This window comes from Salminus brasiliensis, chromosome 11 (genome assembly GCF_030463535.1).
Source record: "Salminus brasiliensis chromosome 11, fSalBra1.hap2, whole genome shotgun sequence".
Lineage (NCBI taxonomy): Eukaryota > Metazoa > Chordata > Actinopteri > Characiformes > Bryconidae > Salminus > Salminus brasiliensis.
The window spans coordinates 643,723-657,026 of NC_132888.1; positions in this window are offsets into that span (position 1 = coordinate 643,723).

Sequence of the window (13,304 nt, forward strand, 5' to 3'; positions counted from 1 at the left end):
TACTGGTGGAATCGTTTGTTTAAGCTTCATACTGGTTGGACCGTTTGTTTGAGCTTCATACTGGTTGGACTGTTTGTTTAAGCTTCATACTGGTGGAATCGTTTGTTTAAGCTTCATACTGGTGGAATCGTTTGTTTAAGCTTCATACTGGTTGGACTGTTTGTTTGAGCTTCATACTGGTTGGACTGTTTGTTTGAGCTTCATACTGGTTGGACTGTTTGTTTGAGCTTTATACTGGTTGGACTGTTTGTTTGAGCTTCATACTGGTTGAATCGTTTGTTTGAGCTTCATACTGGTTGGACTGTTTGTTTGAGCTTCATACTGGTTGAATCATTTGTTTGAACTCCATACTGGTTGAATCATTTGTTTGAGCTTCATACTGGTTAGACTGTTTGTTTGAGCTTCATACTGGTTGGACTGTTTGTTTGAGCTTCATACTGGTTGAATCATTTGTTTGAGCTTCATACTGGTTGACTCATTTGTTTTCACTTCATACTGGTTGAATCGTTTGTTTGCACTTCATACTGGTTGGACCATTTGTTTGAGCTTCATACTGGTTGGACTGTTTGTTTGAGCTTCATACTGGTTGAATAATTTGTTTGAGCTTCATACTGGTTGACTCATTTGTTTTCACTTCATACTGGTTGAATCGTTTGTTTGCACTTCATACTGGTTGGACTGTTTGTTTGAGCTTCATACTGGTTGGACCGTTTGTTTAAGCTTCATACTGGTTGAATCATTTGTTTAAGCTTCATACTGGTTGGACCGTTTGTTTGAGCTTCATACTGGTTGAATCATTTGTTTTAGCTTCATACTGGTTGAATCATTTGTTTTAGCTTCATACTGGTTGGACCGTTTGTTTAAGCTTCATACTGGTTGGACTGTTTGTTTAAGCTTCATACTGGTTAGACTGTTTGTTTGAGCTTTCTACTGGTTGGACTGTTTGTTTGCACTTCATACTGGTTGAATCATTTGTTTAAGCTTCATACTGGTTGGACCGCTTGTTTGAGCTTCATACTGGTTCAACCGTTTGTTTGAGCTTTCTACTGGTTGGACTGTTTGTTTGCACTTCATACTGGTTGAATCATTTGTTTAAGCTTCATACTGGTTGGACCGCTTGTTTGAGCTTCCTACTGGTTTGACCGTTTGTTTAAGCTTCATACTGGTTGGACTGTTTGTTTAAGCTTCATACTGGTTAGACTGTTTGTTTAACCAGTATGACTGTCAAAAAAGCATTTCACTGCAAGTTATACTGTGTATGACTATGTATGTGACAAATAAAATTTGATTTGATTTTTTTTTGTTTTTTTTTGGAGCTTCATACTGGTTGAATCATTTGTTTAAGCTTCATACTGGTTGAATCATTTGTTTAAGCTTCATACTGGTTGGACCGCTTGTTTGAGCTTCATACTGGTTCAACCGTTTGTTTGAGCTTTCTACTGGTTGGACTGTTTGTTTGCACTTCATACTGGTTGAATCATTTGTTTAAGCTTCATACTGGTTGGACCGTTTGTTTAAGCTTCATACTGGTTTGACCGTTTGTTTAAGCTTCATACTGGTTGGATCGTTTGTTTGAGCTTCATACTGGTTGTATTGTTTGTTTAAGCTTCATACTGGTTACACTGTTTGTTTGCGCTTCATACTGGTTGGACCGCTTGTTTGAGCTTCATACTGGTTCAACCGTTTGTTTGAGCTTCATACTGGTTAGACTGTTTGTTTGAGCTTCATACTGGTTGAATCATTTGTTTAAGCTTCATACTGGTTGAATCATTTGTTTAAGCTTCATACTGGTTCAACCGTTTGTTTGAGCTTTCTACTGGTTGGACTGTTTGTTTGAGCTTCATACTGGTTGAATCATTTGTTTAAGCTTCATACTGGTTAGACTGTTTGTTTGAGCTTTCTACTGGTTAGACTGTTTGTTTGAGCTTCATACTGGTTGAATCATTTGTTTAAGCTTCATACTGGTTCAACCGTTTGTTTGAGCTTTCTACTGGTTGGACTGTTTGTTTGAGCTTCATACTGGTTGAATAATTTGTTTGAGCTTCATACTGGTTGGATCGTTTGTTTAAGCTTCATACTGGTTAGACTGTTTGTTTGAGCTTCATACTGGTTGGACTGTTTGTTTGAGCTTCATACTGGTTGAATCATTTGTTTAAGCTTCATACTGGTTCAACCGTTTGTTTGAGCTTTCTACTGGTTGGACTGTTTGTTTGAGCTTCATACTGGTTGAATCATTTGTTTTCACTTCATACTGGTTGGATCGTTTGTCTGCGCTTCATACTGGTTGGACCGGTTGTTTGAGCTTTATACTGGTTGAATTATTTGTTTAAAGTTCATACTGGTTGAATCGTTTCTTTGCACTTCATACTGGTTAGACTGTTTGTTTGAGCTTCCTACTGGTTCAACCGTTTGTTTGAGCTTTCTACTGGTTGGACTGTTTGTTTGAGCTTCATACTGGTTGAATAATTTGTTTGAGCTTCATACTGGTTAAATCGTTTGTTTGCGCTTCATACTGGTTGGATCATTTGTTTGAGCTTCATACTGGTTGAATCATTTGTTTGAGCTTCATACTGGTTGGACTGGTTGTTTGATCTCAGTGTTTAACAGATCTGTAGACAGTTAGTCTAAGCATGGGTTGATGTACACTGAGGTCTTCAGTAATGCCTCTGTAGCTTTGTCCACCATCATGTGTCTCTACATCATCTTCTGAAGGTTCTGTTTATGGATAAAGGTGTTCTTCTCAGGAAGGACTGGTTACTGTGAACCACTCTTCAATAATCAGGTTTTGAGTGCCAGTATTTAAAGAGAAGAGCAGCTGTGAAACCTGGTGGATACGTCAGTAACACAGGTTCACTCATGTTTTCTAGCCTGCACCGTGGATGTTTAGAAAAGATGCTTCCCCTACAACTGTGTGTGTTACTAGTTTAGTTTGATTGTGTTTGTCTGTAATTGTGACATGAATAACAAGCGGACCACACTTTTTTCATTAGTAATCAATTCAGAAATCCAGCATTATTCCTATTATTATTATTATTATTATTGGTATTATTATTAGAAATAGTATTGGTAGTGCAGTAGTAGTAGTACCACTAGCAGAGGTAGGCGTAGTGGTGATAGTGTGTGTGTGTGTGTGTGTGTGTAGGCCAGACCCCCTTTGAGATGTGTATGTTTTTTTCTGTATGTCTGTGATCAGAACATTGAGGTTTGTTTGCTTGCTTTGGCTCAGAGCAGCTCCAGCTTCCAGAACTCTGAAGTCTGAATTCCTGTGTGTGTCAGTGTGTGTGTGTGTGTGTGTGTGTGTGTGTGTGACACACAGTACCACTGATGGAGTTGAACTGGTTGTTCTAGCTTACTGTAAATCTGTCAGACCCTCCAGCACCACACTGTTCCACACCCTCAGCATTCACATCTACATCCCCGTCACAGCTCTCACACACCAACACACCCCCGTCACAGCTCTCACACACCCCCGTCACAGCTCTCACACACCAACACACCCCCGTCACAGCTCTCACACACCAACACACCCCCGTCACAGCTCTCACACCCCCCCGTCACAGCTCTCACACACCAACCCCCCCGTCACAGCTCTCACACACACCCGTCACAGCTCTCACACACCAACACACCCCCGTCACAGCTCTCACACACCAACACCCCCCCGTCACAGCTCTCACACACACCCGTCACAGCTCTCACACACCAACACCCCCCCGTCACAGCTCTCACACACACCCGTCACAGCTCTTGTCACAGCTCCGCCTCCTCAGTGTATATCACAGTACCTACATTTAGAGCGTTATTAATATTCCCCCTAATGAGAGACTGTAGCTCCTCCTCCTCAGTGTATATCACAATACCTACATTTAGAGTGTTATTAATATTCACCCTAATGAGAGACTGTAGCTCCGCCTCCTCAGTGTATATCACAATACCTACATTTAGAGCGTTATTAATATTCACCCTAATGAGAGACTGTAGCTCCGCCTCCTCAGTGTATATCACAATACCTACATTTAGAGCATTATTAATATTCACCCTAATGAGAGACTGTAGCTCCGCCTCCTCAGTGTATATCACAATACCTACATTTAGAGCGTTATTAATATTCACCCTCATTAGAGACTGTAGCTCCTCCTCCTCAGTGTATATCACAGTACCTACATTTAGAGCGTTATTAATATTCACCCTAATGAGAGACTGTAGCTCCGCCTCCTCAGTGTATATCACAATACCTACATTTAGAGTTATTAATATTCACCCTAATGAGAGACTGTAGCTCCACCTCCTCAGTGTATATCACAATACCTACATTTAGAGCGTTATTAATATTCACCCTAATGAGAGACTGTAGCTCCGCCTCCTCAGTGTATATCACAATACCTACATTTAGAGCGTTATTAATATTCACCCTAATGAGAGACTGTAGCTCCGCCTCCTCAGTGTATATCACAATACCTACATTTAGAGCGTTATTAATATTCACCCTAATGAGAGACTGTAGCTCCGCCTCCTCAGTGTATATCACAATACCTACATTTAGAGTTATTAATATTCACCCTGATGAGAGACTGTAGCTCCGCCTCCTCAGTGTATATCACAATACCTACACTTAGAGCGTTATTAATATTCACCCTAATGAGAGACTGTAGCTCCGCCTCCTCAGTGTATATCACAATACCTACATTTAGAGCGTTATTAATATTCACCCTAATGAGAGACTGTAGCTCCGCCTCCTCAGTGTATATCACAATACCTACACTTAGAGCGTTATTAATATTCACCCTAATGAGAGACTGTAGCTCCGCCTCCTCAGTGTATATCACAGTACCTACATTTAGAGTTATTAATATTCACCCTGATGAGAGACTGTAGCTCCGCCTCCTCAGTGTATATCACAATACCTACATTTAGAGCGTTATTAATATTCACCCTAATGAGAGACTGTAGCTCCGCCTCCTCAGTGTATATCACAATACCTACATTTAGAGTTATTAATATTCACCCTGATGAGAGACTGTAGCTCCGCCTCCTCAGTGTATATCACAATACCTACATTTAGAGTTATTAATATTCACCCTGATGAGAGACTGTAGCTCCGCCTCCTCAGTGTATATCACAATACCTACACTTAGAGCGTTATTAATATTCACCCTAATGTGAGACTGTAGCTCCTCCTCCTCAGTGTATATCACAATACCTACATTTAGAGCCTTATTAATATTCACTCTAATGAGAGACTGTAGCTCCTCCTCCTCAGTGTATATCACAATACCTACATTTAGAGCGTTATAAATATTGGACTGTGTGTGATCATGAGTGAGTGGTCTGTCATCAGGGTGGGCTTTCTCTCAGCTCTGTATGTAGAGACAGTGCCTCTCCTGCCTCATGACCAGCCGCTCTGAGCTCTGTGCAGCTGCTGTCTGTCTGCAGGAATGTAGATGGGATGTAGAAATGTGCTGATCTGGAAGAGAGACGGGATTGATCGCAGCGTGGTCAGTGGAGCGTAACACGGACTGATCACATGTAAAGCATGTTTCATGTCTTTCTGTTAAAGGTGGTCGGCGCTCCGTTCAGATTACAGTTGAATAAGTAGCTGTGATGGACTCCTGTTTAATGTCCTGAGCTTGTTTGGCGTGTTTATGACTTGCAGATGTGTTCTGCTCTGAAATTCCTGAGCCTCCTGAAGGATTTACGCCTCTTTAAGCATCTGCTTTCGCTGCAAACGCTAATCACAGCGAGCAGCTTGAACATGTGCTACTGTACAAAAGAGAAACAGCATGAATCACATTAATAGTTTTAATAGATTTATTAAAAAGACCAAATTAGGAGTGATTCAGCAGTACTGGTACATTAAAAGGGCTTTTTTTGTATTTTGTTTCTTTTATGTGAGTAATTATGATGTTTGTGGGGACAAAAAGAATATTTATAGAACATTACATACAAACTTTTACAGAAATTAAACAGACCGGGCTGTTAATGTGCTGTAGGCTGAATGGGTGGGGCTAAACTGCTGTAAAAGGAATGGGTGGGGCTAAACTGCTGTAGGCTGAATGAGTTGGGCTAAACTGCAGTAGGCTGAATGGGCGGGGCTAAACTGCAGTAAGATGAATGGGTGGAGCTAAAGTGCTATAAAAGGAATGGGTGGGGCTAAACTGCTGTAGGCTGAATGAGTTGGGCTAAACTGCTGTTGGCTGAATGGGTGGGGCTAAACTGCTGTAGACTGAATGGGTGGGGCTAAAGTGCTATAAAAGGAATGGGTGGGGCTAAACTGCTGTAGGCTGAATGGGTGGGGCTAAACTGCTGTAGGCTGAATGAGTTGGGCTAAACTGCTGTAGACTGAATGGGTGGGGCTAAACTGCAGTAAGATGAATGGGTGGAGCTAAAGTGCTATAAAAGGAATGGGCGGGGCTAAACTGCTGTAGGCTGAATGAGTTGGGCTAAACTGCTGTTGGCTGAATGGGTGGGGCTAAACTGCTGTAGGCTGAATGGGTGGGGCTAAACTGCTGTAGGCTGAATGGGTGGGGCTAAAGTGCTATAAAAGGAATGGGTGGGGCTAAACTGCTGTAGGCTGAATGGGTGGGGCTAAACTGCTGTAGACTGAATGGGTGGGGCTAAACTGCTGTAGACTGAATGGGTGGGGCTAAACTGCAGTAAGATGAATAGGTGAGGCTAAACTGCTGGAAAATGAATGGGTGGGGCTAAACTGCTGTAGGCTGAATGGGTGGGGTTTAACTGCAGTAGGCTGAATGGGTGGGGCTAAAGTGCTGGAAAATGAATGGGTGGGGCTAAAGTGCTACAGACTGACTATTGGAGCAAAGTTGCTTGTTTTCAGAGCTCTGCAGCCTGGCGTTGTGAGCGTGGTGCTGATGCTGCAGTGATAAGTGTGTGATATTTGACACTTATGAGTGAGTAAGCAGTGGGCGGGCCAGAACCTTATACTCTGGACAAGCCAAGCTTACTCCAGGGTGTGCTGTTTGAGTTGTGTTCAGTGTAAACAGCGTCGGTGCGGGTCACTTTACCCACACCATATTACTATCGAACCCTGTGCCCCCAGGGCTAGAGTGCACATATCCCTCAGAGATCTTCTGGTAGATACTGATCCTTAGAGCCCCAAACCATTCTTGAGTGTATTTTGCTACATCATACATTAAATGGACAAAAGTATTGGGACACCTGTTGATTTACTGCTTCATCTGTCCACTTTCTACTAGGTTCTGGAGGAGCATTGTGGTCAGGGTGAGGTCACTGTTGGATGTTCACTCCACCTCATCATCCTCAACTCCCTAACTCATCCCAAAAGTATTAGATGGAGCTCCGCCATCATTCCAGAGAACTGCCAGCATAATGTCTAAAGGAGACCTAACATGCACAGAGCAGCCACAAGCTGCAGAGAAACCCGTGAGCTCTGGTCTTCTCAGGTAAAGTCTTTACTGAATCTCTCGTTCAGCACTGATGGATAAATAAAACCTGCACAACGAGGCAACAAGGTCACTAGAGACTAATCCAACCCAATCTGAATACGGCTGAACTCCGACCGTCTGTAATTCCTTCCTGGCAGCTGAGGATGTTTGCATCCCGCACCGTCTTTCCCACCCTCTCCTCTCTCCTCTGACAATGCTGAGCTTTGTGCTCCTCCAGCTCCCTCCAGCAAAGCGCAGACAATAGGCCTATCACTGACTCCCACAATGAGCGCTTCACACTGGAACCCTGAAGAGGTCCATATGTCTCTAATGAAGCCCCCGACAGTGCAGGAAGTCAGGGGGCTTTATTACACACACACACACACACACACACACACACACACACATGATTGTCTGTCTCATCAATGCTGTCCAGTCTCCACCTAATTCAATTATTATTAAGGTGTAGAGGCCTAGCCAAGCTAAACGGCACCCCTCCATCTCCATCTCCCTGCAACTCCCATCTCCACTCTCCACTCTGCAGCCACTGATGCCCAGTTATACTACTACTGATACTGAGTGCGGATTGGTTGGCATAACTGATACTGAGTGCGGATTGGTTGGCATAACTGATACTGAGTGCTGATTGGTTGGCATAACTGATACTGAGTGCGGATTGGTTGGCATAACTGATACTGAGTGCGGATTGGTTGGCATAACTGATACTGAGTGCTGATTGGTTGACATAACTGATTCTGAGTGCTGATTGGTTGGCATCACTACTATTGAGTTCTGATTGGTTGGCATAATTGATACTGAGTGCGGATTGGTTGGCATAACTGATACTGAGTGCTGATTGGTTGGCATAACTGATACTGAGTGCTGATTGGTTGGCATAACTGATACTGAGTGCGGATTGGTTGGCATAACTGATACTGAGTGCGGATTGGTTGGCATAACTGATACTGAGTGCTGATTGGTTGGCATAACTGATTCTGAGTGCTGATTGGTTGGCATCACTACTATTGAGTTCTGATTGGTTGGCATAACTGATACTGAGTGCTGATTGGTTGGCATAACTGATTCTGAGTGCTGATTGGTTGGCATCACTACTATTGAGTTCTGATTGGTTGGCATAACTGATTCTGAGTGCTGATTGGTTGGCATCACTACTATTGAGTTCTGATTGGTTGGCATCACTACTATTGAGTGCTGATTGGTTGGCATCACTACTATTGAGTGCTGATTGGTTGGCATCACTACTATTGAGTTCTGATTGTTGGCATAACTGATTCTGAGTGCTGATTGGTTGGCATCACTACTATTGAGTTCTGATTGGTTGGCATAACTGATACTGAGTGCTGATTGGTTGGCATAATTGATACTGAGTGCTGATTGGTTGGCATCACTACTATTGAGTTCTGATTGGTTGGCATAACTGATACTGAGTGCTGATTGGTTGGCATCACTACTATTGAGTGCTGATTGGTTGGCATCACTACTATTGAGTTCTGATTGGTTGGCATAACTGATACTGAGTGCTGATTGGTTGGCATCACTACTATTGAGTGCTGATTGGTTGGCATATCTGATACTGAGTTCTGATTGGTTGGCATAATTGATACTGAGTGCTGATTGGTTGGCATCACTACTATTGAGTTCTGATTGGTTGGCATCACTACTATTGAGTTCTGATTGGTTGGCATAACTGATACTGAGTGCTGATTGGTTGGCATAACTGATACTGAGTGCTGATTGGTTGGCATCACTACTATTGAGTTCTGATTGGTTGGCATAACTGATACTGAGTGCTGACTGGTTGGCATAATTGATACTTAGTGCTGATTGGTTGGCATCACTACTATTGAGTGCTGATTGGTTGGCATAACTGATACTGAGTTCTAATTGGTTGGCATAACTGATACTAAGTGCTGATTGGTTGGCATAACTGATACTGAGTTCTGATTGGTTGGCATAACTGATACTGAGTTCTGATTGGTTGGCATAACTGATACTAAGTTCTAATTGGTTGGCATAACTGATACTGAGTTCTGATTGGTTGGCATAACTGATACTGAGTTCTGATTGGTTGGCATAACTGATACTGAGTTCCGATTGGTTGGCATAATTGATACTAAGTGCTGATTGGTTGGCATAACTGATACTGAGTTCTGATTGGTTGGCATAACTGATACTGAGTTCCGATTGGTTGGCATAATTGATACTAAGTGCTGATTGGTTGGCATTATAGTACTGACTTTCTGGCACTACTGAGCCTGAGTGCTAATTGGTTGGCATTAGTACAACACAAGAGCAGGTGGAGGAACTGAACACAGAGACATTCATGAGGGTTAAACTGAAAAGGGCAGAACATCAAGAACATCTAGAACATCTAGAACCAAATCCCATCCCTTGTTCTTTCACTTTGCTGGTTCACAATTTCTAATAAAGTGGCCAGTGAGTGGAAGCACCTGGTAGGGGTGCTGCCGTTTGATCAGACCGCTGTGTGTGTGTGTTTCTGTGTGTGTGTGTGTGCAGGGTAATGAAAGCAGAACTGTCAGTGTGTGTGTGCTCAGTAAACAAACAGCTGAATAACAGAGTTAGACAGGAAATTAAACCCACCAAGGCAAACACACACACTGTTCTGTTCTTACGCTGTTCAACACCAGCTCAAAAACTCAACACACACACACACACACACACACACACGGTGTAGCATTTAGCAGAGTTTTACACAATAGTAGCCTGTACTGTACTGTTGTGCAGTTATTACATTAGCCTTGTAGCCCCGGTGCTAACTGCATACGCGTTCACTGATTGGTGGTTGGTGTGACACAACAGATAACACCACTACCAGCCAGTGAGCTTCCACACCATGTGGGCGGCTGGGGTTCGATTCCCGGTCTGAGTGACTCTGCTGCACTACACTAATAATGCTTAATGACCTTAACAAGTTCCGGCATCTCAGTTATTGATTAGCTTCTCTGCTATAAACACGGCTCTGTGTTTCAGTAGACAAATCAATTAACCAGAGAGACCAATTATTTTACCACCCTGAACCCGACCGCCACACACAAGCATGTATCTTCTTCCTCCAATCACTGGCCACTTTATTGGAAACCCCTACCTCCTTGTGCCTCCACCCACTGGTCACGTCTATAACAGGTGTACATTGTACCTGAGCATGGTTAGCAGATATTGTGTATGAGCAGAAGCGGATGGTGAGTGTGTGTGTTTTTGATTAAGTGAATAAAAGCTTACCCATAATAAGGCGTCTTTTGGTTTCCGTGGTGACAGGCTGCTAATGACCTGGCTCAGGCTTTTACTCATTCAGGGTTTGCTGTCTATTCACCGTCCTTCCATTCACTCTGCCTTTTATTCCTCCGCCTTTCTCTCCTCTGTTTCGGCCCATTAGGATATAAACTATATGGGCTGTTGTTGGTTGAAGCAAAGGATCATGGATCTGCGTAATATTTTCTATTTTGCCAACAATAATTTGTTTTGAAGGTTAATTAAACAAAGTATTTTCCCACTTCATACATAAAATCATTATTATTATTATTATTATTATTATTATTTGTAGTAGTAGTATTTTAATTCAGACAATATATACATATTCCTAATAATATATATATATATATATATATATATATATATATATATTTTTTTTTTTTCATTAGCCGTATACATTTGTTTCTTTCTCTGTTTTGCGTGACAGGGTTGTTGGGTTGAGCTTGACTGACCCTGATCTTATATAAAAAGCAACAAATAAACAATGCACAAGAACATCAGAACTTTCCTGTTGTGTTTCTGGCTACTTCAAAGGTTGGATTGATGACACTTCCTTTTTGTGATGTAATTTAAAGCTACAGTACATTATTTAAAAACAAATCAAGTTAGTGTAACGGGGTGGTAAGTAAAGCTGCGGTAAACACAGATCATATATTTCATATAGAAAATATATGTTATAACTGATGTAAACTGTGATGTGCTAATGCTTTTTTTAAATAACATTTAAAAACAGTGATAGTTTAGATAGAAATGTGTTGTGAAAATGATCATTTAGTAATGAAATATTCTTACATTAAAAAAAAGATATTATTTTCTTATATATTATGTTATAAAAGTACTACAGTTTAGCATTTAGTTGTGGAAATACTTCATGAAAACTATAAATTTTTTACTCAATGCATCTCACCAAACATTAGATCACACAGATTCATAGAAACACTCAATTATTAATTATTATTTATCATGGCATAAGTCGTTTTCCTAAGATAACTGAACAGTTTTCTTATGATCCTGAGAAAACTATGCTTCATTCATTCCTATAAATGCTATCTTAGGTTATAGTAAGGTGGAATAGTACGGTGGGTGTTGGAATAGTAGGGTGCTGCAGTTGGCTGCCCACCGCTCTGGGTGTGTGTGTGTACTCACTGCCCCTAGTTCAGTGTGTGTGTGTTCACTACCACAGATGGGTAAATTGCGGAGGACACATTTCGCTGTACACAGTACAGTGACAGACACGAGCACCTTCACCTTTACTTGCTTGTAATCGCTCCACCATTCATCTGGTGTTCCAGCCACTGGGTTCTCTGGTTCTTCAGCTTGCTTCTTCCTGCTGCAGAACGTTCTCCGCTTAATTACCTGATAAATCATCCTAACCATAACAGTATAAAACTGACCTACAGTCTGATTAACGGGTTCTCTCTGGAGAAATGAACTCCTAATAGCTCTTACATTATTGAGAGAGAAGAGGGGGGGTTATGGGTTCCAGACACTCTCTCTCTCTCACACACACACACACACACACACACACACACTCTCTCTGACGTTGGACTTCACAGCTGTGTTGTGTGTGTGATGGGATGTGGGTGTGTAGGTGGAGATAAGGGAGGCTAAGTGCAGATTGAGGCTGGAGTCTGAAGGTCATCAAAGGTCACTGCTTTAAGGCCTTTAGCAGTGTAGAACCATCAGTACTAGAGCTCAGCTTTTAGAGCAGGCCACATACACGCCCCCCCCTCTCTATAGTAGGAATCTGAGTGTTCCCTTTTTTGTGCTGTATAGAACCATTTAATAAGAACCTACATTTACCCTTTTACCAAGAGGTCAAGTGAGCAGGTTGTAGAATTTGTAGATTAGATGATTTTCTCTAATTATGGCAGTCCAAAAATATGTGGACACCCCTTTTAATGAATGCATTCAGCTACTTTAAGCTGCACCCATTGCTGACACAGATGTGCAAATGAACACCCACATCTTGTCTAGTCCCTGTAGAGAAGAAGTACTGCCAATAGAATAGGACTCTCTGGAGCAGATCAACATCATGACCCTATTGGCTCCATGCTGCCTAATAATGCCAGGCGTGGGCTAGAGGGGTATAAAGCCCCCCAGCATTGAGGAGCTGTGGAGTAGTGAAGGAACTGTGTTCTCTGGAGCCACGGTGGTGGAGCTCCATCCAGTACTTTTGGGATGAGTTGGGGGGGCTGACCATCATCCAATATCCTGACCTTACTAACGTTCTTGTCCCTGCATGCAATCAATCAAATCCTCACAGCAATGTTCCTCCTCCAGAATCTAGTAGAACGTCTTCTTCTCTGGACAGTAGAGACAGTTACTCCAACAGAAGCAGGATCTGTTTTTTAACACTCTTGATTTCAAAAGAAACAGTGAATGAGCAGACGTCCCAATACTTTTGTCCATACACACTTCACAAACAGCAGCAAGAAAAGGAAAAGAATGTGTGTGTGTGAGACGAGAGAGGGGGGGAGGTGAAAAAGGGTGGATGCAGATGAGAACAAGAGTGTTTGTAAGTGTGTGTGTGTGTGTGTGTATGTGTGTGTGACCTCCTTGACTATGAACACTCGTTGCACGCTTACAGAAGTAGACGTTGCTATGGCA